This window comes from Rattus norvegicus, chromosome 8 (assembly GCF_021556685.1).
Source record: "Rattus norvegicus strain SHRSP/BbbUtx chromosome 8, alternate assembly SHRSP_T2T, whole genome shotgun sequence".
NCBI lineage: Eukaryota > Metazoa > Chordata > Mammalia > Rodentia > Muridae > Rattus > Rattus norvegicus.
In genome coordinates, this window is record NC_141541.1 from 128,035,043 (window position 1) to 128,060,000 (window position 24,958).

Consider the following 24,958-nt stretch of genomic DNA (forward strand, 5'->3'; position numbering starts at 1 on the left):
ATAATGAAGCTGGCTCATTATCAGGAGGAGGCAAAGTTGACATCTGCTTGCCTTTTTGCTGTGCAATTGGGGTCCAGCTCCAAATCCACGGTTGAGTCCCAGGGTCCATCTTTGATGTAGTAACCCCATCTTCTCTGCTCTTTAGGGGACAGAAAAAGAGGACTGGGTTGGAGGGAGCACCTGACATTTGTTTAGTGGAGGTCCCCACAGCTGGAAAACACTTCAGAGCACACAGTGTAGCAGAGAGTAGGGTGGAGAGACACATCAAGATTGCCACGCAAGGGCTGGAGAAACAGCACAGCAGTTAAGAGCACTGACTGCTCTTCCAGGTCCTGAGTTCAATTCCCAGAAACCACATGGTAGCTCCCATCCATCTGTAACGGGATCTAGTGCCTTCTTTTGTGTGTCAGAAGACAGCTACAATGTAATCATATACATTAAATAAATAATATTAAAAAATGTAATTTGTGAGAAAAAAAGATTGCCATGCAAAAGAAGTCAGCTCCTTGGAAGGCAGGAAATGTAGAACTAGAGTTTCATAAAGGTTACTCATTGTCAGAGCCCGAATGTGCAGAACTAGAGTTTCATAAAGGTTGCTCATTGTCAGAGTCCAGATGTGAAGGGCGGGACGTGCCTGAGGGAGAGCCAGAGATAGGACTTGCCAAACCAGCTATCAGCCCCAAGGACACTGACCATCCGTAGCTACCCCCTCCCCTTCCTTCACCCCCCTGAGTGAGATGAGTCACCCTACCTGCCTGCCGAGCTGCTGGAGAGCACGTACTCCTTGCTGATGTAATTTCGCGCCGAAAGTAACTGTGCACCATTTGAATTGACCAATCATGTGTAACCGCTCGAATGCCCCTTACCTCCCCTATATAAACCCCCGAGTTTGGAAGCTCGGGGTCGATTCCTCTGTCTCCTGTGTGAGATACGTGTCGACCCGGGATCCCGCTAAGACCTGGGATCTCGTTAATAAAGCTACCTCTTGCTGTTACATCAAGAATGGCTCCTCGTGATTCCTGGGGGCACCCCACCCTGCGATCGGAGCGAGAGACGCGGCTCCCCGTTTTGGGGTACGCTCTTTCAGAAACTCCTCCCACCAGGACTAGACATAGGGAACCTAGCACGTGTGAGAGAGGCCAGCAATTTCTCAAAGTGGGAGAGAAGGTGGGCACAGTGAACCTGACCCATGAAAGTTTTTGACCTTCCAACTTTCCTTAGCTCTCTGGCACACTTCCAGTCTCTTACTAGACTATGTCTATCTCTGCCAATTTTTTGTTGTTGGATGTCAGAACCTGGAGCCCTCAGCAGGTGCCCTCTGCACTCTGCACCAAGCAGGTGACATCAAGAGCCTTTGGAAAGCAAAACAAATGGACCCCAGGTTTTTATGTAGAGGCAGGTGGATCTTGATCTCTCTGCGACCCAGGCAGGTCTTGAACTCAGAACCACCTTGCCTTAGCTGTCTGGACCATCTGGCCTGCCTAGAAATGCAGGATTTAGAGTGCTAGGACCAATAGGCTGTTCCTTGACTAAGCATGAGGTGTGTGGGTCTCTTCACAAGCTTTTCTGTTTATTTGATGTTGTTTTGTGTTTTCCTTTAACAAAAGCAACTCAGGGCACCGTGAAGACGGTTAACAAGTGAGGTGGTGCTTACCTCCAATCTCATTAGGAGCTTCCCCCCACCCCTAACCTCCAGCCCCCCACAGCCCTGTCACCAGCTCTGTATCTTTCCAGAGATGTTTCGCGCCTCTATACTCATGTGCAAATAAATCCCTTTAAAGTCCTCAAATGTCAGCTTCCACTTCCCCTCTCTGTCCCCCACACTCTTCTAGCAGTACATTGAAATCTTTCTCATCTTATTAAATGATGGCCAAACAGTGGGCTGAGTATGTGGTGTAGTGTGGTCTGGATCTATATGTATGTGTGTATGTGTGTGTGTGTGTGTAATTTGTGTGCATGTGTGTATGCGTATGTGTGTATGTGTATGTATATGTATGTGTGCCTAGATGTGTGTGTATATGTGTAATATGTGTATGTGAGTGTGTGTGTGTGTGTGTATTTGTGTGCATGTGTGTATGCGTATGTGTGTATGTGTATTTGTGTGCATGTGTGTATGCGTATGTGTGTATGTGTATGTATATGTATGTGTGCCTAGATGTGTGTGTATATGTGTAATATGTGTATGTGAGTGTGTGTGTGTGTGTATTTGTGTGTATGTGTGTATGCGTATGTGTGTATGTGTATTTGTGTGCATGTGTGTATGCGTATGTGTGTATGTATATGTATATGTATGTGTGCCTAGATGTGTGTGTATATGTGTAATATGTGTATGTGAGTGTGTGTGTGTGTATGCGTATGTGTGTATGTGTATTTGTGTGCATGTGTGTATGCGTATGTGTGTATGTGTATGTATATGTATGTGTGCGTGTGTGTGTGTGTGTGTGTGTGTGTGTGTGTGTGTGTGTGTGTAGACAAGAGAACAGCGTCTGTATTTGCTCTTCAGGAACCTTGCTTTTTTTCCCTGAGCATTCATTTGCCTCAGACTCAGTAAGCAGGCTAGACTGGCTGGCTGGCGGTGAGCCCCAGGTATGTCGGTCTCTCCAGTGCTGGATTACAAGCCCATGTTACCACACCATGTTTTATAGGTGGGTTCTAGGAGTCTGTATGAATTTGCTTCGTGATGCTGTGCTAACGCATGGACCCAAACCAACTATGAAGGGAGTGTTTCTTTGTCTTACAGGTAGATCACAGTCCAACCTCAGAGGAAGGAAGGTAAGGCAGAAACTCAAGGTAGGAACTGAAGCACAGGGCATAGAGGGCTGCTGCTAACTGGCTTACTGTCCGTGGCCTGCTCAGTTTGCTTTCTTCTTATATAACCCAGCACCACCTCCCCAGGGGCAGCACTGCCTCCCAGTGGGCTAGGCCCTCCCATATCAATCATCAATCAAGATGTCCCATAGAGCTGCCTTCAGAACAATCTGATAGAGGCCGTTCTGAAACTGCAGATTCTTCTCCCCAGATGACCCCGTTCTGTGTCAAGTTGACAAGAAAACTAACCAGAGCAGGACTGAACAGGTCCTCGTGATTGCAAGTCAAGCATCGGCTGATGAACCTTCTCTTCAGCTCATGTTGTAGGTTGTGAACAAGGCCCAGTGCACAGGGCAAAGCTTCCTTGTAATGGGGCAAACGTTTGGCAATTATAGCTTCCCTCATACCCTTCCTATTTGTCTGAAACTTTAAACTTCCTTGTGTTTCCTCCTCCCTGAACTGCACATTTCACATCCTTTGAGTGGTAGCATGCTGCAGCTCGAATGCTATGCTGTCTTGGAATTCCCTCTGTCAAAACAATTAAATCATTACTTTAAAATTCATCTTTGGGGTTGGGGATTTAGCTTAGTGGTAGAGCACTTGCCTAGCAAGTGCAAGGCCCTGGGTTCGGTCCCCAGCTCCGAAAAAAAAAAAAAAAGAAAAGAAAAGAAAAGAAAAAAAAATTCATCTTCAAGCAAGTTCTGAGGACATGGGCAGAATACAGTCACATTCTCTGTCAGAATGTAATGGGAATGGCCTCGGGCAGGCTATCCAATAGAGTCCTGCTCTTCTTCGAACCCTCATGAGTTGGGCCTTCACTGTCCCAATTTTCTTTTCTTCCAAATTCCTACCACAATGCCTCACTAAGCTCAGCTTATAGGACTTAAAGGCTTTTATAGTCCAAAATTCCAAATTCTCTTCCTTTAAACCAAAGGCCTAAGAACCACATGGTCTATCACGCCAAGGGCAGCACTCCTCAGTATTAACTTTTTGTATTAGTTACTTTCCTGAACAAAAGGTTTGATTTGGCTCACAGCTAGATTTGTTCCCCCAAGGCAGGGAAAAGCGTGGCATCAGGGGTATGAGGTAGCTGGTAACATTGTATCTACAGTGCAGAAGTGGAGAGAGATGAATGTGTGAGAGAGGCTACATGTGTCACAGAGGCTGAGATGGAGAAGCAGGGCTGCACAGAGCTGCTAGACACAGTGTGAGTCCCTCACGAACCCCTGATGCTGAATGGGGAGGGGGAGCTGTAGAGCTCTGCTTGTCCCTCAGGATATCAGTTTTACTTTGCTCTGTTCTTTCTTTGATAAACTCCATTTATCCCTTTTGGGGTGGACTGTTTACTATGTACCATGTATATTGTAAATATGTAACTTTTTATTCAATAGAGGCTCACAGTTAGGAAATTGACTGAGTCTCTAAGGAGACTTTGGATTTTTGTTCAGTGTTAGGACTCTCTTAACAACCCCAAAACGAACACTGTGCTATATTTATACAGTGAAAATGAGACTTTATGGAGCAAGGGTGGAATGTTTTGACTTAATGTATTTGGGTGTGAAGTTGGCAAGGTGTGAATTAGTCAACTTGATTGGATTCAGAATCAACATCATGATACAATACCTGGTGTGGCTATGGGAGGACTGCGGGGGGGGGGGGGTTGTTTCTAGAGAGTTTAAACTGAGGAAGGAAGACTACTCTGAATGTGGGCAGCACCACCTTACAGTCTGTGGTTCTAGATGGAGTAAGAAGGAGGAGGCAAATGGTGGTGAATATTCACTTCTCTGTGCTGTTGGCTATGGGTACAAAGTGACCTTCTGCCTCATCCCCAGCCACCATGCCTTTCCTGCCGTGAAAACTGTGAGCCCTACATCCTCAAACTGTGAGTCAAATTTGACCTTTCCTTCCTTAACTTGCCTGGTCAGTGATTTTGTCACAGCAGCAAGATGATTAACAAACTATACCCACTAGTCTTATTCATGTAGGCCTCCTGGTGCAAGTGGCTCCCTTCCCTGGACTTGACCTTGTCTAAAGCTAGCATGGATAAAGCTAGCATGGATAAATTTCAAGCCTCAGTCTTACGGGGCTTCCAGTATTTCTGCCTTTCCGGTTGTATCTGGAGATCTACTCTCCCCGCAAATAGCTGCTTCCTCCTTAGCCTGGTCCCTGGACTGAATGTGGAATAGATATGAGGACAAATCCAGTTGCACCAACACAAACCCAGGCTGGCCAGCTATCTCCCAGCTGACCTGCAAAACAGTGGTGACATATCACTAGAATCTGGGATGTTTTGTCACAGAGCATTGTTGCAGTAACAGTTACTGACACACGTGTTTGAATAGACCATACAGTGTGACCTTGCACACCAGTCATGGCTGAGGACAGAAAGCGCCCTCGGAGACACCACTGTCTTTTTGACCTTAAGCATGGGTTCTGCATGAAGGAGGAAGCCTGTGACTCAATTAAGATGCAATTAAGATCCTCCTCTGTAGCATCCTTTTATCTGCTGTCCTCATTATTCTGGGTCCTTCTCCTCTTACCACAGGGACGGCGCTGCGCTTGCATGCTGATGAGTGTGTCTGTGACCCAACTTCTGAGTTGGAAAAGTCCGAGTAGTTAATACGGACTTTAGCTCCACCAGCCAGCTCCTGATAGACCCAGGATTCTGGACACAAGAAAGCCCTCCTTGAGTTTTGAAAACTATGAGATATCTCACTGTTTCAAGTGGAACGGCTTAATTCTGGGAGTCCCTCGCTTCCCAGAGCAATGAAGGTTGTTTTTGTTTGTTTGTTTGTTTGTTTGTTTGTTTGTTTGTTTGTTTTTAATGAATTTACTTTTGCTTTTGCATTTCAACGGTTCAGTTTGGTCACAGAACAATTCTCTCCCATGGCAGTGAGAACTTTGAGGAGGATGGGTCTTGATTGATGCACCTTTACACAAGGCTTTGCCCAGTTGAGGTAATTTATATTCAGAGTTACTGTTGAATGGTGTCTATTCATTCCTGTCATTTTGGTGGCCTTGTGGAATTTTCTTTTCTTTTCTTTTTTTTTTTTTTTTTTTTTTTTTTCCCGGAGCTGGGGACCGAACCCAGGGCCTTACGCTTCCTAGGCAAGTGCTCTACCACTGAGCTGAATCCCCAACCCCAGTGGAATTTTCTTAGACACATTTTGCCTTATTGTTTCTTTATCCCCTTTGGCCTTTTGGGTGTGTTTATCTGTCTCACCTGTCCTAAGTCTTCCTCAAGGTTTCTTCTGTAGAGCTGGCTTAGTGGTCGGATGGATCTTCCTTTAGTCAGCTTCATTGTGGAAACTTTTTACTCCTCCTTCACTTAATTAAAGATAGTTGTTCTGGGTATAATATTCTGGGCTGGTATACTATATGGTCCAAGACTGTGGGTGCTAGAAAGCCCTCATTTCTCTGTTGTGTTCTGACATCCCCCACCCACCTCCCATTCAATCCAGCATAGCTGTGGCCATTTTTTTCCACACCTGCCAGCTACTTCATACGGTTGCTGTAACATGCCTGCCAGTCATTAACCCAGGAAAAATAACTTGACTCAGAGCAGGGTCATGCTGACCACATACCCAGTTACACCCTGTATGAGGTTTGTTAATCTTAAAGAATTCCACAAAGTTTTATGTAGGACCCATCAAATTTAAGGTCAATATGAACTCTTATGTCTAAGATGGCTTGAGTCAGAGCCGATCACTGGGCAGCACTTCCTGTACCTGCCTATGAGCTCATTGTGGGTTTTATTGATTTTTTTTCCTTTATAAGCTGACTGAAAAAGATGTTTGTGGCTGTGGATCAGTCCCAAATTCTGAGCTAGGGTCCTTATCCATCAGTATCAGGGTATGCATTCAACAAACTATCTCTGTGACGGAGATTGGAGTTCATGTGGTTTGTGGAGCGACTCTCAGGCATCAACATTCTCCTGAGCTTCTTTTGGGTTCTTAAAGGTCAACACTCATTTGGTACTTGCACATCCACAGTGAGTTTTAAAAACTGTGTGAAGATGCCTTCTTGCTGTTTTCCAGTGACTTGGCTTACTCCCTGGAGTTCTTGTCTTCCCCAAAATATGGCTTTTTTTGTTTGGTTTTGTTTTTTGTTTTTGTTTGTTTGTTTGATTGTTTAGGTTTTTCTCTGTCTAATAAGCCCTTGCAGTCCTTGACCAGGCCGGACTCAAACTCAGAAATTGGCCTGCCTCTGTCTCCTGAGTGCTGGGATTAAAGACGTACCCCCATCACATCCGGCTGCTACGATATTTTAAAAAAGAATTTAGTTTTGCTTTTGAACTTTATCTGTACAGTTTGTTCACAGAACAACTCTCCCCCATGACAGGGTGAGACATTTGTGGAGGATGGGCCTTGGTTGAGGCCAAGTTTTGATTGTTAGAACTTGAAATGCATCTAAGTTCTTCTGGTTTTGAATTTTCTATCAAGCAATCGGCTGTCATGTTAACAGGCCTGCCTTTCTGTGACTTGGCCCTTCTCTCTTGCAGCTTTCAATATCTTTTCTTTAGGAATGGGATGAGAGGGGTTGGGGATTTAACTCAGTGGTAGAGCACTTGCCTAGTAAGTGCAAGGCCCTGGGTTCAGTCCCCAACTCTGAAAAAAAAGAAAAAAAAAAGAAAAAAAAAAAGAAAAAAGAAAAGAAAAAAGAAAAAAAAAAAAAGGAGTGGGATGAGAACACCAATCTCAGTCCGACAGAGTTAGTTTATTTTGCATCCACTGATCGATCAGGGCCTTAGACCACACCAGACTCAGGAGCTGATTGTGAAGTCCAGCCACAATCTTACAGAGCTTTAAGGCTTGAAACCCACAAACATCTGTGCCAAGTTATTTCACCAATCAGGATTTAGGGATGGGGGTTTCCTTAGGAACATGTCTTTGTTGTTCCCAATGGTTGAGTTACTCATCTGTGGCAGGGGACTTGCCTTGTCTAACATTCACGTCTTAACTTGCCAACCAGTATGTCAGTTACCCACATACATGTCTCTTTCAGCCAAGTAGGATGTCAGTTCCCAGGGAACTTAAAACTTTATTCAACCCCTACTCAAAATGGAAGTTTTACTCTAAATGGCTTCTAATATTGGTTTAGGTGTCTCTCTTATATTGGGGTCCATCCCAGAGGCAGCTTATGAAGACAAAGCCATACAAGCTCATACATAGGGGCAGGAAGTGCTGCTGGGCGGTCGATTCCGGTCCAAGCTTACTGTGGCTAACTACACAGGGCAGTTCTAACTGACTTCTCTTGTGATTAGTTCCCCAAACGCCAAAGCACAGCACATCACAGAGTATGCAATCATCTCTGGCATGAAAAGGTTTCACACTAACCGTAATATCAGTGTAAAACGGCTGGCTAGGCAGGTAGCAGCTACCCAGGGATTTAGCTCAGTGGTAGAGCGCTTACCTAGGAAGCGCAAGGCCCTGGGTTCGGTCCCCAGCTCCGGAAAAAAAAGAACCAAAAAAAAAAAAAAAAAAAAAAAAGCCTGATCATTGTCTTGGAGTGAATGACACGGCTCCTCTGCCCTGTCTTCAGGCCCTGAGGTTCACATTTCTTGTCTTCCGGCCCCCGAGGTTTTCTTTTCTGACCCTCTCTCCCTGAGGCTTTTTTTATCCACTGAGCTCTTCCTTTGTAGCTTCAGTTCAGTTTGGGTTCTTCTCTCCACCTTTTCCTGCCTCTTCACTGAACTCTGTGTTCACACCCTGAGTTGACCTCTTTATTTAATTTATCGGTTTGTCTGTGTTTTCTTGAGCTCCAGTCAGGCTATCCAGTCTTCCTTTTTCAGCTCACGCCAAGCGTTTCTGTGTATTTTCTTTGAATTCTTTGAACACTTCCGGCGTGTTGATAATTGTTCTTTTTTACGTTCTGCGTCTTGAATTTCGTCGAAGTTGTTTTACTCAGCAGAATGTCACCGTCCGTACTGCTGATTGGATCGGGGCCAGGTAGGGGAGCACATTGTTTTTTGTTGTTGTTTTGATTTTGTTTTGTTTTTATTGCTTTTGCTTTCCCAGTGAGACCTAAACATCTGGAGTTAGGTTGATGATTGCGCCTTTTGCTATGTTTTCTCTGCCCACTGGGTGAGAGCCTGGGGGTGGACAGTGGGTTGTGTGACTTGGGAGAGAGTGGGAGGGGTGAAGGTGGCCAGGATGGGAGGGGCTGCTTTACTGGGTCCACACTGGGCCAGGCTTCCTGTCAGCTGGAGATGGCTCCTGGTGCTAAAAAATAGTGGGAGGAGGTGTGGTGGATTGGCCGCCATGTTGGGTCCGTGCCAGGCTGAGCTGTGTGTGGTGAGCTGACCTGAAAGGCCTCCCAGGGCTGGGGAGTAGTTGGTCTGGGGTAGAGGGGCTGCCTTGCTGGATTGTATGTGTGGGGAAGTTAATGGTTTCTTCTAAAGTTGCTCTTGTTACGCAGCATAGTGCTTGACTTCTGAGGTAAGAGCTGTGTTCCATGTCGATCTCTCTTCTCTTGGTTTGTCTGTTCCTAGGTTGCCAGCCACGGGTAATGAGGACACTTACAAAGCCCTAGGAAAGGTCTGCATGGAATGACCTGGGGCTTCACACCAAATACGTGAGTGCTCCATCTTGAAAATAGACCATCGGTCCCAGTCAAGCCTTGGGTGACCCAAGCCTTGGGTGACCGAGGTCTGATGAGACAGACCCTCAGCACCCTGCGTGACCTGGGGCGGAGTTCTGCAGCGGGGTTGCTACTGAACGTTCACTCAAAGGTGCAGAGAGGTGATATACAGTGCTGTGCTACAGTGAGGGGTTTTCGGGGTAAACGTACGGAGCAGCGATGCACCGTGGTATAAGGCAAGAGACTGCACCTACTCCCACCAAATTCAGGGGCTGGAGGTGTCTATGCACCAACACCGCATGTCACCGGAGAAAGGCTGTTCGCACGGCTTGTCCCCCAGCCCTTCCTTGTGAGTATCAAGGGCTCCCGTGGTCTTTGTCCTTTAGACAAAGAGGGACAGGGGCCCTGGGTACCAAAAAGGTAAACTGAGGGCTGAACGGAGGGATGCCCACAACCGAACTCACTTCTACACCCCACACCTGACCCTTGCCCAGGCAAGCTGGGACTGCCTCTCTATCTTCAGGGCTGTTCCTCTAGGACGCTGTCCCCGGAAGAGGAAGAGGTAGAGGAAGAGGAAGAGGACCTCTGGTTCAACAATGGCGGCTGTCTGCGAAGCTCCCTTAGCCGGGTGTGGGTGCCTCATGGATGTCGGTAGTGAGATCTGGATGCTGTTCATAAACTCGTGACCGAGTTCACTGGTTAGACCTCCTTACAGGGAGGTCTCAAGGTCCCTGTGGTAACTCCCTGAAGGATGCTGATGTCCTCCACCTCCATTCAGCCTTGTGAATTCTTCCCCACAACCCCCTTTGCCTGATGAGCGGCCCAGCTGGGTGAAAGTTCAGGAAAGGCAGTTCAAGTGTGACAGCTTCTGGACATGTCCTCTTGACCTTCTTGGGGCTCCTGTCACTGGTTTCCCTATCCAGTGGTAGCACAGGCTATGCTGTGCTGGTTTCTTTATTCAGTGGTAGCACAGGCTATGCTGTGTTTTCTGGCAGGTGCTCCTTTGCTAAGCACAGCCCCTCCTTGGAAGGGCACATAGCATCTCTGGGGTGGGGGAAGCATCCGGGTTATAGTCTTATGGGAATCCCATAGTGTCTCACTGTGTAGTCCAGGCTGGTCTTGAACTTTTTGTCCTCTTGCCTCAGCCTTTCAGGCACTGGGAGCAGAGGCAGGCAACACCATGACTTGGTTGGAATCTCAGATCTTAACCACTGACTCCTGGGCCCTTCTCGCTTTGGTCTGAGGTGGGAAGAACATGCACTCTGTTGGGAGAAATCATCTCTCACATCCAGCACAGCGTTCCCATTGGTGCCTCCCACACACCCATTCAGCAACTCTAAAACACAAATGCTTTCCAAAGGGCTGGGCCATGGCATAAAATCTTTCCTTCTTTCTTGATGTCAACAGTGGGGGATGGGGTAGGGGTGGGGTGTAAGACACAGAGCTTAATGCAAAACCAAGTCAGGGAAAGGGAAGGGTGGGGACCGGTGGCTTCTGGGGCAGAGACTGCAGCAGGTGCTGAGGCTTCCCTGAAAGGATGAATGGCTGTTTTCAAGCGAGGGCAAAGGCACCCAGGCATCGGGTCAACAGAGTATTCCCCACCTCTGTGCTCCCGGGAGAGGGGCCTTACTTCCTCATCAGTAGTCATTCCCTCCCCACAAAGTCGGGGGCTGTATCTCACTGTCTGGACTTCCTTACTTGGGCACCAATTGGCTGTCATTCCATTTATTTTTCTCAACCCAAGACTTTCCCCATATGCCGTCCCTTCCACAGGAAGGCTAAACAGACTCTGATTCCTTCCCTTCTCCCTTTCTTCTTGTGTCCAAATATTCCTGCACATACTACAGAGGTCATAAAAACAGATCAATGAAAAGAAGGACCCAATAATTCTAAGGCTTGATTCAGGGACGGAGGTGGGGAGGGAATCTGCTCAATAAAATGAAAGAGAATTTAAAAGTCTCACGAACAAGGCCCAGCATGGGGTCCCTGATCAAAGGGCCAGGGATGGATGCTCCAGGCTCGGGGAGAGATGGGCTCCCAGGGCTTGGTCTCCTCCCTGTCTACTTTCCACCACACATACTAACCTTTGTCTGTCTGTCTCTCCCCTCTCCCCTCTCCTTTTCTCCTCAGATCACCAGCTGACTGCTGATAAGGGAGGCTGAGGGGGAGAAGGTGCGGACTGCTCACCGATGTCCTCAGTGGTCCCGTTTGCTAAGGGTATGTGCCAAGTCCATGACCACACAGATGGAGTAAAACGCCCTTTAAGGGCCACATAACGCACCGACAGCAACGGAGAAAATGGGATGTTACAAATCCCAGTTGGGCCTTTCCTGGACCTATGTTAGAAAAAGCCAGCCAACAAAAGCCCTTCCATCTATAAAGATCTGAGGTCAGCTCTCCATGCCCCTGGCAGCTGCTCCGAGAAACCCCTCCAGCCTCCCCACTGAGCACCTAGACTCTCCCACGGAGCACCTGGCTGCCATACCTTTCTTCATTCTTCTGACCTGTTGTCTTCTAGGAAGGCCAAGAGAAAAGGCAGTTGTGGGGCTGGCTGCCCAGGCTCAAAGCTTCTGGCTCTGAATAAGTGATTTAACTCTATCTTGTAGATGCGGGGAACACAGGCATTCTTGGGGCTGTGACTCAGCAAACTTGAATGTTTCTTAGAAATGAAGACCAGAAGGTAAGTTTTTAGTTACTTTGTTTTATGGGGGAGGAGTGTGAGGGAGAGACCAGCCTGCATGTTTCTTAGAAGACCAGAAGGTAAGTTTTTGGTTACTTTGTTCTATTGGGGGAGGAGCATGAGAGAGAGACAGGCCCTGTCTAGGAAGATGCGAAATCTACCAAGGTTTAAGAGGTGACACAGCTTTGTCCAGATGCTCTTGGTTCTGGACAGTCAATGCCAGTTTTCAGTGCCAGGTCTCCTGGGCCAGGGTGGGTTTTAGAGCCTTCCAGAGGCCCACTTATCAAGCAACCAAGCTCTTTCCCGGCAGCCCTAACATGGAGTTAACCCTCTAAGAGACCCAGGGCAGCCTCTATGAGCCAGCCAGAATCTGCTCCACACCCCCCGAACTTTATTACCCCCTCTCCCCAAATTTATAGCTGTGTGTCTGGCCCCAGCACCCACAAGCAGCTTAGAAATTCCTTCTCATCAGCTGAGAGGATCTCCCAGGTTCCTTCCTCCGGCAGGTGGCTGAGAGGCAACATCATTTATTTGCCATTTAAAATGCAGACATGTCATTAAAGAATGTGTTCCGATGGCTGCGAAGTCCATCAGCAATGAACGGGCACTGATAACAAAGGTCTCAGGGCAGAAGACAGCTGAGGGTCTCCGTGAGAAAGCGAGCCATCACTCATTCCTCTTTGTGAGTTTAAGGTCCATGCCTGTTTGCATTGACTTACATTTTTTGCTCAATGCTTATTTTCTGATGGTCCTGCCCAGTTCTTCAATGATAAAGATGTGCTTCAAGGGGGAGCCCTTCTATGGTGGTTTGAAGAGGAGTGCTCCCATAGATTTGTGTGTTTGAATGCTTGGCCCACACTCTTAAGAGGCGTGGCCTTGTTGGAGGAAGTGTGTCACTACAGGGGTGGGCTTTGAGGTTTCCTATGACCAAGCCCAGTGTGGTACACAGTATCCTTCTGCTGAACAAGATGTAGAACTCTCAGCTCCTTCCCTAGCACCATGTCTGCTTTTGTGCCACTATGTTTTCCACCATGACAATAATGAACTAAACCTCTGAACTGTAAGCCAGCCCCAGTGAAATGTTTTCCTTTATAAGAGTTGCCACGGTCATGGTATCTGCTCAAAGCAATAGAAACCCTAACTAAGATACCTTTTAAGTTTGGTATCCCCTCACAGCAATAGAAACACTAAGATGCCTTCTAAGCCCATTGTGGTGGTTGAATAAAAATGGCCCCCACAGGCTCCTAGGGAGTGGCACTATTAGGAGGTGTGGCCTTGTTAGAAGTATCAATGGGGGCTGGCTTTGAGATCTTAGATGCTCAAGCCATGCCCAATGTGCCATTCTCTTCCTGCTGCCTCTGATCCAGATGTGAGCTCTCAGCTCCTTCTCCAGAACCACGTCTTCCTGCATGCTGACATGTTTCCTATCTTGATGACAATGGACTGAGCCTCTGAACTGCAAGCCAGCCTCAATGAAATGATTTCCTTTATCAGAGTTGCTGTGATCATGGTGTCTGTTCACAGCGATAGAAACCCTAAGCCGTGTATATGTCTTACTATTTGGGACGAAGGAAAAGGTGACCAGAGAGGCTGCAGTGTGTCTGTGACTGCCATTGATCATCAGCTCGGTCTCCATGCAACCATCAATAGCTGTCTGCAGCACACCGGAGGGGCTGTGAACCTGGTAGCTTAGCCCATGAGGTACCTCAGAAGTCACAATCTGGTGCTGAGGGCTTGGAGGATTCCTAAAGAGCTGCTGGTCCTCAGTCTATGTCAGAAGGCAGAGGGAACTGTAGTTGGATGTCCCTGAAGGATGGCAGGAGTGTCCACAGTGTCAGAATGGATGCACATGCCAGCAAGGAGCGAAAGCAGGCAGGCAAAGGCACCACCATCTTTCCCAACACTGCTTTATAACTGGTCACTACAGGAAGGTGTCACGGTGCCACTCACTCTGGAGGAGGGTCTTCTCCTCACAGACCCATGCCCAGGCATGTCTCTTAGTTGATTCCAGATCCAATCAAGTTTACAAGTCAAGGTTGGCCATCAGAGGGTGTCGCCTCCCCTACAGTAGGGCGCATTGTCCATAGGGATTGCTCAAACCTGTTGGCTTAAGGCAGGAGTCACAGGGCACAAGCTCCAGCCTGGGAGGGTGATGCCTTCTTCCTGCTGGAGTTGCTTGTCCCCCTGCAGAGCAGATTCTGGTGCTGTGGATGATCTCTCCCTCCACTTGGGCATAATTACAAGACAGTACCAGGCTAGAAGATGACCACCTTTTCGTGGTTCCCTTAACATCTCAGTGTCTACTGGTGTCAGGTTCTCTCCTCCAAGGGGCGGATGCGGAAGTGGGGGTGGAATTGTGTTCAATGGCATGGAGAAGGAGAAAACATCTGAGAATACACTCGAATAGGCTCGAGGAGAGCGCATGGATCCCGCGGCTCCTTTGGTGTGCGTGCGTGCGTGCGTGCGTGCGTGCGTGCGTGCGTGCGTGCGTGCGTGCGTGCGTGCGTGGAGACCTCTGGGGTGAGGGCTGGGGAAACTGAAGAAGAGAGGAAGGTGGGGAGGAGAGGGAGGCTTCTGAAGCTGGTGGTTAGAGAGTCCTTGTGGCCAGCTGAGGGGATGTAAGATGTGCAGAGATGCAACAGTAGGGAGCAGGACAAATTAGCAAGACCCGTGCTGCTCAGCCCCTAAGCACCCCATTTCTGGGAGAGAGAGAACTCCCATCTCCCCCATACCCATCCCATCTCCTCACCCTGCTGCTTCCCTGGTCCCTCTCCAGGTCGGAAAGCCCTGCTGGGAGGGCGTGGCTGTGAGGATGCTTCCAAGACTGCCTCTCTGCTCAGAGGGCAGGAGAGGTCCTAATGACATCAGGGCGGAAATAGGTTAGACTGAGAGAAGAACCAAGCAGGACTCCTGTAGGAGCCGAAATTGGTTGCCAAGGCAACGCACTGACTCTTTCCCTGGAGGAATTTTAAAATAGGTCACTTTTTCTTTTTCTGGGAGGTTGAGAGTCCTACCCGTGATGAGGGAGCCCGCACAGGACTCAGCAAGGGAGGTCAGACAGAGGCAAGTTATGGAAGTCACAGATGGCCATCAGTAAAGCGACGCTGACTTTCCCTGGCAGTGTCACTGGCACAGCCGGGAAGCACATGGGGTGATGGACTGAGCTCTGCTGTGGGAGCCTTTGGGTGTGGTTTTTTTCTAAAGGATTGTAAATTACATTTCTGTTTATTTAGTGTGTGGTCTCGTCCCACAGAGTAAGTGTAGAGGTCAGAGGACATCTTGTAGAAGCTGGTTTTTCTTCCACCGTCTGGGACTTGGGATGTCAGGATGGCCTTTACCCACTGACCCTGGGGATGTGGTTCCTCCCCTGTCTTACCACCTGGGGACCCATCCTCCTTCCCAGCAAGTGTGGGGGTGGGGCTCAGAATGGCTTCCAAAGTTGCCTGAGAGGCACTTCCTAAGCATCCTTTCCGTCTGGGCATTCTTTTTCTGTACGGTTGAATGTTCTCACAATTTCTACACAAACACCCTCCCACTAAATGACACCCAGCTGCAAGCTCCTCGGGACTCTGGTTCCAGCCTTGACGCCCTGATCTGCTGCTTATGATGAGGCTCCTGAGAGTTGTGTAGTCTTGGTTTTTAACCTATACAACCTGGGGAGCAAGAACTGGGTCATGGCTCCAGTGGTGAAGTTCTTGCCGGACAAGCATGAGGTTTTGGGTTCAAGTCCCAGAACCTTCATAGAAAGCCAGGCATAGAGACACACGGTGTAAGCCCAGCTTTGAGCAGGCAGGACCAGGCAGTTCTGTGGTGCTTGGTGGCGAGTCAGGCTAGCGAATGAGTGAGTCCCAGGCCAGGGAGAGGCCCTGTCTCCAATAATAAAAAGGATGAACAGTTTCTGAGGTTGACTTTTGGTTGTCACACGTGTGTGCACATACATGTCCACAATAAGCTGCACACACACGCATGTGTATCTTGCTCCATGTGCACCGCCCCCCCCATGAACATACATGTAGTGTTTTGGATGAAAATGGTCCCCATAGGTTAACAGAGTAGCACTATCAGGAGATGTGGCCTTGTTGGAGTAGGTGTGGCTTTGTGAAGGAAATGCATCACTTTGGGGTGGGCTTGAGGTTTCGGTAGCTCAAGCCAGGCCCAGTGTTGCTATCTCTTCTTGCTGCCTGTGGAACACTCAGCTACCTCTCCAGCACCATGCCTGACTGCTCACTGCCATGCTTCCCGCCATGATGATAATGGACTGAACCTTTGAACCTGTAAGCCAGCTCCCATAAAATGTTTTTCTATATAAGAGTTGCTGTGGTCCTGGTGTTTCTTCACTGTACTAGAAACCTTCACTAAGACCACACACACACACACACACACACACACACACACACACACAGAGACAGAGAGACAGAGAGAGACAGATAGACAGAGACAGAGTGACAGAAAGAGACAGAGACAGAGAGGGACAGAGACAGAGAAACAGAGAGACACAGAGAGAGACAGAGACAGAGTGTCAGAGAGACAGAGACAGAGAGAAAGAGACCCCAGGGGCTTGCCACCCCTGGAAGTGAAGCAGAGAAGCTGCTGAGGTACATACATGCTGTACATGCTGTCCAGCCTTGTGGCCCACACAGAAATGTCTGATCTGGGTGTCAGACACTTTTGAGGATCTGGTCCTGTGGCAGGCACCTCTTTAGCAGATATCATTCCAAAGTTTCACCTCATGCAAATGCCCTCTTCTTCTCTTGCAACCGTCTCCTTCTGCCTCCAAACTGTACTCTCTGCTTGTGTCCTGTGGTTAGCATCTGTCTCTGTGGCAAGAGCGAGGGTCAGGTATGAGGAGATGGCTCAGCCCAGGAAGCACTGTATCCCCAGGACCATGCCAATAGCAGATGGACGTGGTAACGCATGTCCACAATGATGAGTCAGGCGAGGCCCCTGCCTCACAATATAGGGTGGAGGTTAATCAGGGAAAACACCAGCACCAATCTATGTTCTCCACACACATCTGCACATGTGCGCCCATCCACGTGTGAGCACGAACACACACAGAAACACATAAAAGAGGTCAAAGGTCCTACCTGCCACATTCCCATGGTTTCCTAGCGCCTGGCACTCAGTGTGGCTTCAGTCCATGTTGAATGAACAGCGAGCGAGCGTGGAGAGGGTTGGTAGCTGCACACAATATGGCTTCAGTCGATGTTTGTTGAATGAGCGGCGAGCGAGCACGGAACGGGGTAGTTGCACATCTTTGTTTAATAAGACATTGGGGAAAGGAAGCTATTGCTGTCCAATAAATTTAATTTTCCTGGGAGGAAAGAGTTCTTTGCAAGCAGGAGCCCATTGATGCTTATCAATAATTGAGCAGGCCTGAGTGCTGGAATGTGTAGTTTCTGCAGCCAGTTTCTGGCTGGGGTTCACTTCAGTTCTATCCACACCTGCTGCTTCCTCCCACTGAGTCCCACAGCACAGGCTCCAACAACACATCTGTGTGGCTTGAGGTTCCTGGCAGGATTCAGTCCCAGTCTACCGCTGGGCCAGGAAGGTGGATCAGTCGGTAGAGTGTTTGCCTTGCAAGCCTGAGGATATGAGTTGGGTGCCCAGAACCTGTGTAAAACCAAATGCAGGGTCAAGCCTGATTACCTGGGTTCAATTCCTGGGACCCACATGAGGAAAGAAGAGAACTGGCTGCCATAAGTTGTCCTCTGATCCCCAAATGCACATGGTGACACATACATACAGAGGCACACATGCACACACGCTCACACACACGTTTGTGCACCCACACCCACACCCACCCACCCGCACACACACACACACACACACACATTAAACAAATAAAAGTGTAATGAAATTAAATCAGCAGTGCCCCTAAGCTCATGCGTGCTTATAATTCCTGGAGTCAGAAGGATCCCAGAGTTTGATTGACAGCTAGTCAAGCTTAATTAGCAAGTCCCAGGTCCTGGTGAGTGACAAAAAAAAGTGGATAGTCTCTATAGAATAACAGCTGAGGCTGACTTCTGTCCTCTGACCTCTGACCCTCTCCCCCTCCCCACCCTCTCTCTCATACACACACCTATTCCTACCTGTCATCCTCATCCTCAGGTCTGTATAGTGTGCGTCTGCCCGTACAGCTGTGAACATGCTTGCCTCTTACGTAATCTGCTTGTTCCCTCTGGGGACCTGGGTACAGTGAAAGCCACATCCTACCTCTGTCTATGCACGCGTATGCACACAGGCAGGCATGCATGTGTATTAATATGGATGAAGCCCACATACAGCATCGAGCAGACAGGCTTAGGAAGAGGAGACGGGCGCCGATGCAAGAGTCAGTGAGTCCAGAAGCAAACACACAGCTGACCACCGCAAGCCCCTCTTCCATCAAGTGGCTGGAGCCAAAGTTCTCATGCTGTGAGTTGTGATTCCTCGTGGGGTCTTTAACGGCAATGGAGAGTCATAGAATACTTGCCAACAGTAAAAGATATTGAAGATGCAGTATCTAAAAATTAAAAATCAAGTGTGTAAAGAATCTGGGGTGGTTCTCCGGTCTCTTACCCATGTGGCCTCACAAAACTTCACTGCAGCATTGGTTGTGAGCACACGGCATCCACATTCTTCAGTGCATAAGCCAACATACCAGCGAACATGAAAAGCACTGCCCCAAACACTTCTGCTCAGATTTCAGACTATCACACACACACACATACACACATATATGTACACACATGTGCATACATACATGCACACACATCTATGTACACACATGCACACATGTGCACACACGCACATGTATACATATACATGCATGCACATATACACATACACACATATATACACACATATACATATACATATACACACAAATATATACATATGCATACACACATGTATAGACATATGTGCACACACATGTCTCTATATTCCTGTTTTTATAAAAATCTAATGGGCTAACTAGAGGAAGCAAAGGCGTTTGATGTCTTCCTCCCACGAGCCAGCTATGCAGGTATCAGCTTAGCTCATCTTTGGATTGTATTGTGTTAGACAAATAATTAAACCTGCAAGCTTCAGAGGACTCAGCTCTCCTAGTTCTGCCTCTGTCTTGCCATAGGCCAGCTGGGATTACCGATGCAGGCTTTTCTCATGGATCCTGGGGATCCAAACCCAAGTTCTTATACTTGTGTGGCAAGCCCTTCACCCACTGAGTCATCTTCTAGCCCTGATAATGTGGTCTGTAATAAAACTCACAGTAGCGTCACGCCACAGCAGCTGTTGGACTCATGGGTGTGCAGCCAGAATCTGATGCCCTTCTCAATCAAGTTTTCCCAGTCACCTCAACACGAGGCATGGGAACATGTCGGCCCTCAGCTCTCATCCATCCTGACTGCCATAGCTCTCTCCTGCCCAGCCCAAATGGGACCTCTTTCTTGACTCAGTTCCTGAAGCCTGTGGTCTGCCACCTCTGTGTTATTTTCTCTTGAGACTCTCTTTCCCGAAGGACACTATTGCCCCTCACCCAAGACACAGACTGACTCCTAGTTAGGAGAAGTCACATGACCTAGGCATGAACTTCCTTTTATCTTAGTACTTGCTGGAAAGGTAGAGAACAGGAAACTGCCCAGATTAAGGAAAAGGTGTTTTATTTTAAGAAGTCTGGGAGTGGGGTTGGAGAGAGATTCAGCAGGTAAGAGCACAGACACCTCTTGTGGAAACCTGAGCTTGGTTCCTGGCTCTTGCCAGAGAGCTTGAAATCATCAAAACTCTAGCTTTAGGGAAGTTTCTCTTCTGGTCTCCATGGACACTGCACTTGTGAATATAGCTGCACACAGACACACATGCATGCATACAGCTGCACACAGACACACATGCATGCACACAGCTGCACACAGACACACATGCATGCACACAGCTGCACACAGACAACACATGTGTGCACATTTGGACCTTGCGGTTCTTGCTTTCCTATGTGATCTTGGCCATCTGCTCACTCAGGCTCACAGTCAGCCATCATGGCTGCTCTTGAAGGGGTTCTTTCCGATATCAGGTGCTGTGATTCAGCAACCTCCAGGATGACAACCCTGCAGAACGGCCTAAGCAGCTGTGCCTGCTCCAGTCACCTGTGACTGAAGGTAAAACATTATCCTGTGTGCTGAGAACATGAGTGGGTCGATTCCCCCAGGCTGGAGTGTGAAAGAAAAACCATAGCGTGTACCGAGAACTTCTGCAAAGCCAAGGCACATCCACTCTATGGTTAAAGGGCATTAATGGGTGGGATGAGAGACATCAGCGTTCAAATCCCTGTGGTTCCACAGGAGGCAGCTTTGCTTTCCATGTTTGTTGATGCCTTTTATTGGCAAGGCATTTATTTATCCTGTGTTGGAGACACCCAACAACTTGATGCGATCTCATTTGGATTTTAATTAGAATATTAATCAGCTACATGCTACACCGTTTTGGCCAAAAAAAAAAAAAAAAACCCTAGCAAGGCAGTGTACTAAAATCACAAGGAACAGAGCCAATTTAATTTGTTTTAGATATTTTGCCCCAGGTTAACATTAGGAACTTATTACGGCATGTCCTGTGGAGAAATTATTATTATAAATGTGCATATCGTGCAAATTAAAATCATATTTCATTCACGGGAAAGCTTCCCTGACTGCATCAGTTTTAGTGACCGTGTCTCTGGTCGCAAGGGATGTGAGTAGCCTTAGCACACCTCAGAACAGATCCAGCAAGGCCACTGCTTCTAGGACACCAAGGTGTGCGGGCTGTGTGTGTGTGTGTGTGTGTGTGTGTGTGTGTACTTATATGTGCATGTGTGTGCATGTGTGCATGCATGCGTGTGCATGTGTGTGCATATGTGTGTGCATATGTGTGTGCGTGTGTGTGTCTTTAATGATTGACTGGCTTGAGGACACAGAAGACAACTGGGTGATGGTTGTGTTTGTGGCCTCACTCAAAGCGCTTCAGGAATGTATTAACTAATACCAGAAGGAGAAGGATGCTAAGCTACACTTGGTGGGAGTTCCTAGTTTTGGCTAGCCATCTGGAAAGGCTGCCTGGAGGGCAGGACATGTGAGCCAGGGTCTGACGATGGAGCAGGAGGAGCTCAATGAGGCAGGACAATATGAGGAAAGACTGTGTGGGGCATGGCAGGGGTTGGGGGTGTTTCAGCATGGCTGCATCATACAGGGTGGGCTGGGAGTTGGCAGGAGTAGACCAGGAGTGCTGGGGTGGAGCCTTGTGTTGGAGAATTTAGCACCGAACTAAGGAACTGATCTAACCCCATGGTAACAAATGTGAACCTCATAACAATGAGCAGTGGGGCTCTGCTGGAGCAGAGAATGATGGGATATTTTACATTTTAGCAAGAATCAGCTGGCTAAGAACCTGGGTTAGAAGGAAGCAGAGATATTAGTCAGCCAGAACATAGGCAAGCGAAGATGATGCCAACACAAGATGGAGGAGTCCCAAAGCCAGCAAGGTCCTTGAGCGGGGCTTCTGTTGACAATTCCAGGAGAACATGGCCGCCGGTCCCCAAGGCTGTTGATGCAGACCTCTGCCCTCTGCCCTCTGCCCTCTGCCCTCCTCCCTAGGGCCTAGCAGCCACAGGTTTTAGGAACTTGGTACTCCCATTCTCGCCTTTTGTTTTTGAATCAGAAACTATCTTTAACTTTAAAAGAATTATATGTTGTATCAGCTGGTACTCTGCAGAGTGCTGGTTCTATTTTATTTTAAAAACTTTATCTTTAATTTCCATGTGCCTCTATCTGTGTGCATGCATTTATACATGAATGCAGCGCCTGCCTGCAGAGGCTAGAAGGACGTGGAGATGCCCTGGAAATGGCATTACAGGTGGTTGTGCGCTGCCTGAGGGTAATGGGGATTGCACTCTGTCCCTTCCAAGAGCAGTGTATGGCTTAACGGAGCCATCTCTCTAGCATTTACTGATCCGTGAGAAGGGTTCAAGGGCAATTCAACGGAGAAGGGGTCAGATCATGTTTTCAGCAAATGGTTTTAGAAGAATTAGTTAACTATAAGCACTCAGTAACAGCACCAAACCGAACCAAAGCAGAACAAAGCAGAAATCTTAGCTTTACCTTATATAGAGAGAACAGAATAGCTAGTCCCTTGTCCCTTCAGAGAGCTTAGTGCATAAAAATCACCACCACACCTAATCAGCCGAGTTAGATTCCAGAACCTCCATGGTGGTAGGAGAGAACCTCGTCCTGAATTTTCCCTGTGTCTTCCAAGTTCCAAGGCATGTATGCTCATGTACACACACACATACACATGCACACAGACACAAAGAGACACACAGACACACACAGACAAAGACACACACAGACACAGACAAACACACAGACTCATACACACACACACTCAGAGAGAGAGAGAGAGAGAGAGAGAGAGAGAGAGAGAGAAAGGAGTAATAAGTAAAATGTAATACAAATTTTTAAAATGATCCTTGCCTGTCAGTTGGGACCTATGATCTTGTCCAAAGTGATGAAATATACAGCATGCTCATAAAGAAAAAAGGGAAAACCCAATAAAAAGGACAGCATCAAAATGTAAACTGCTACTCTGTGAAAGACCGTGTTAAAAGGACAGAAGACAGCTGTACACTTAAGGAAAATACTTTCAGGGCACATATGTGACAAGAGACTAATACCAAAACCTGTAAGAACCAACAGTGAATAGTGCAGGCAAAACACCCATGTGCATAAAACAAAATAAACACATAATTGAATGAGAAGAAGTAACCAGGACGGTTTGCGATGAACGGCTGACAAACCTGGAGTGTGTATAAACCTCAGAACGTAACTCATCAATACAGAGAGACAGAGAAGCACCAGGCATGGTGGTGCACACCTGCCATCTCAGCACTTGGGAGGTGGAGGCAGAGGGATCAATTCCTCAAGGTCACCCTCAGCTACAGAGCAAGCGTGAGGCTAGCTAGCGCTCCTCTCATGAGACCCTATTTCTAAATCAAAGCAACCCCCACTGCTCCCCACGTAAGATTAATTAATTACCTCCACTCACTACTTCCATTGATTTCAGGGACATTAGTGGACCAAAAGGCCATATAGTAATTTCATTTATGTGATGTGCTTGACCAAATTACAGGGGTGGAGAAGGGATCAGTGGTGGCCCAGCCTCGGGATGGTGAGCTGGAGGGTGGGGGGATTTTGAGGGATTATCAAGAGGGAGGGTCTCTGCGGAGAGGGGACAATGCTATGCTGACTGTGGTGGTAGGTGCAAAAATTCATAACTTTGACTAAATGACACAGACATGTCGTCCACACTGTGTGCCAGCGTCCTGGCTTTGACGTTACCAGAGTGACACAGGGAGTAACCGTTAGGGGAAAATGGCTGAAAGTTTTATGGGAGCTCACTGTATGTTCTTTGTGAGTTTTCTCTCTCTCTCTCTTTTTTTTTTTTTTTTTTTTTTTGAGCTGGGGACCGAACCCAGGGCCTTGTGCTTGCTAGGCAAGCACTGTACCACTGAGCTAAATCCCCAACCCTCTTTGTGAGTTTTGATGGATATTTTTTGAATAAAAGCTAGAAAAATATGAACAAGGGTAAAATAAGTTTTTTGTAAGTTCACAGTGATGCTGTTGATTTAAATTTAGGATTGCAGATTAAAGTTCACAGTTTATATATACTTTACTCCCCATACACTGAACACTGAGATTTTCAATGACCTCACCATAAGTCCTCCCCCTCTTCTTCCTCCACCTCCTTCTCCACATCCATCCCCTCCTCCTCCACTTTCCCCTCCTCCCCCCATCCTCCTCTTCCTCCTTCTTTTTGAGACAGAGTCTCATGTATCTCTGACTGCCTGAAACTCACTGTGTAGCTGAGGATGACCTTGAACTCCTGATTTGCTTGCCTCCACCTCCTGAGTGCTGTACTCCCTGTGGCCAGTTTTATGCAGAGTTGGGAGTAAAACCTGGCTTTGTGCATGCTAGGCAATTCTACCCCGCTGAGTCCCAGTCATGACCCTGGACCTGTCACACTTTTTTTCAATCCATCTTCCCTAGGAAGTGAATGTTACTTAGTTAATCTAACAGATTTAGGAAGGTTAAGCCCCTACCCCCACATACTATGATTAATAAGTGCAGAGATAGATTTAAGATTTAAATGTTGGTCTGTAGAATACTCTGGAAGGTGATAGAATAAAGCTATTTTTCCTTTCAAAAAAAAATGAGTACAAGTTAACAGAGAGTCCAAGACGGAGAAAACTGGGAAACATCTGGAGCCCTGAAACACAAGATGGAGGGAGTAGGCAGAAGGCGCTTGGGGCTCTGCTGAGACAATGGAGCTTGAAACCAAGGAGTGGTGAGGGGTGTGTGTGTGTGTGTTTATGTACATGTGTGTGTGTATGTGTGTGTTCATGTATATATGCAATGCACATGTATTTATGCACGTGTGTTTTGTACACGTGTGAACGTGTGTGTTTATGTACACATGTGTACATGTTGTTTATGTTTGTGCATGTGTACTTATATCTGTTCACATATGTGTGTATGTGTTTATGCATATGTGTTTATGTATTTGTGCTTATATCTATATAATGTATTTATGTGTGCTTATTGTATGTATTGTGCATGTGTGTCTATGTCTCTGTGTATACTTGTGTGTGTGCAAGTCTGTGTATGTATGTATGCATATATGTGTATGCTTGTGTGTGTGCACGTGTGTGTGTGCATGTGCATGTGCATGTGCGTGTGCAGGTTTTGCTGGCCTCATGTCTGTCATGCATGAAAGGCTCAGCTCTGTGAACCCAGCAGCTCCGGGGGCTGGCACGGTGGAATGCTGGAGAAGTCAGATAAATGGTACAATGTGGTCATGGATAAGAGAAGGCTGGTCCAAGCTGGCTGAGGC

At 47.5% G+C, this 24,958-nt stretch overlaps 1 protein-coding gene and 1 long non-coding RNA gene across 4 annotated transcripts in view; both read left to right on the forward strand.

Annotated features, from left to right (window-relative positions):
* Positions 1–24,958, forward strand: part of Znf621 (zinc finger protein 621) — a 77,730-nt gene that overhangs the window by 40,004 nt on the left and 12,768 nt on the right. The gene's annotated exons all lie outside the window — the stretch shown is intronic.
* On the forward strand, positions 8,556–14,494 carry LOC102549893 (uncharacterized). The gene is made up of 5 exons (XR_015627432.1): positions 8,556–8,756; positions 9,299–10,631; positions 11,518–11,604; positions 11,994–12,067; positions 13,435–14,494. It is a non-coding gene; the product is annotated as an uncharacterized LOC102549893 (long non-coding RNA).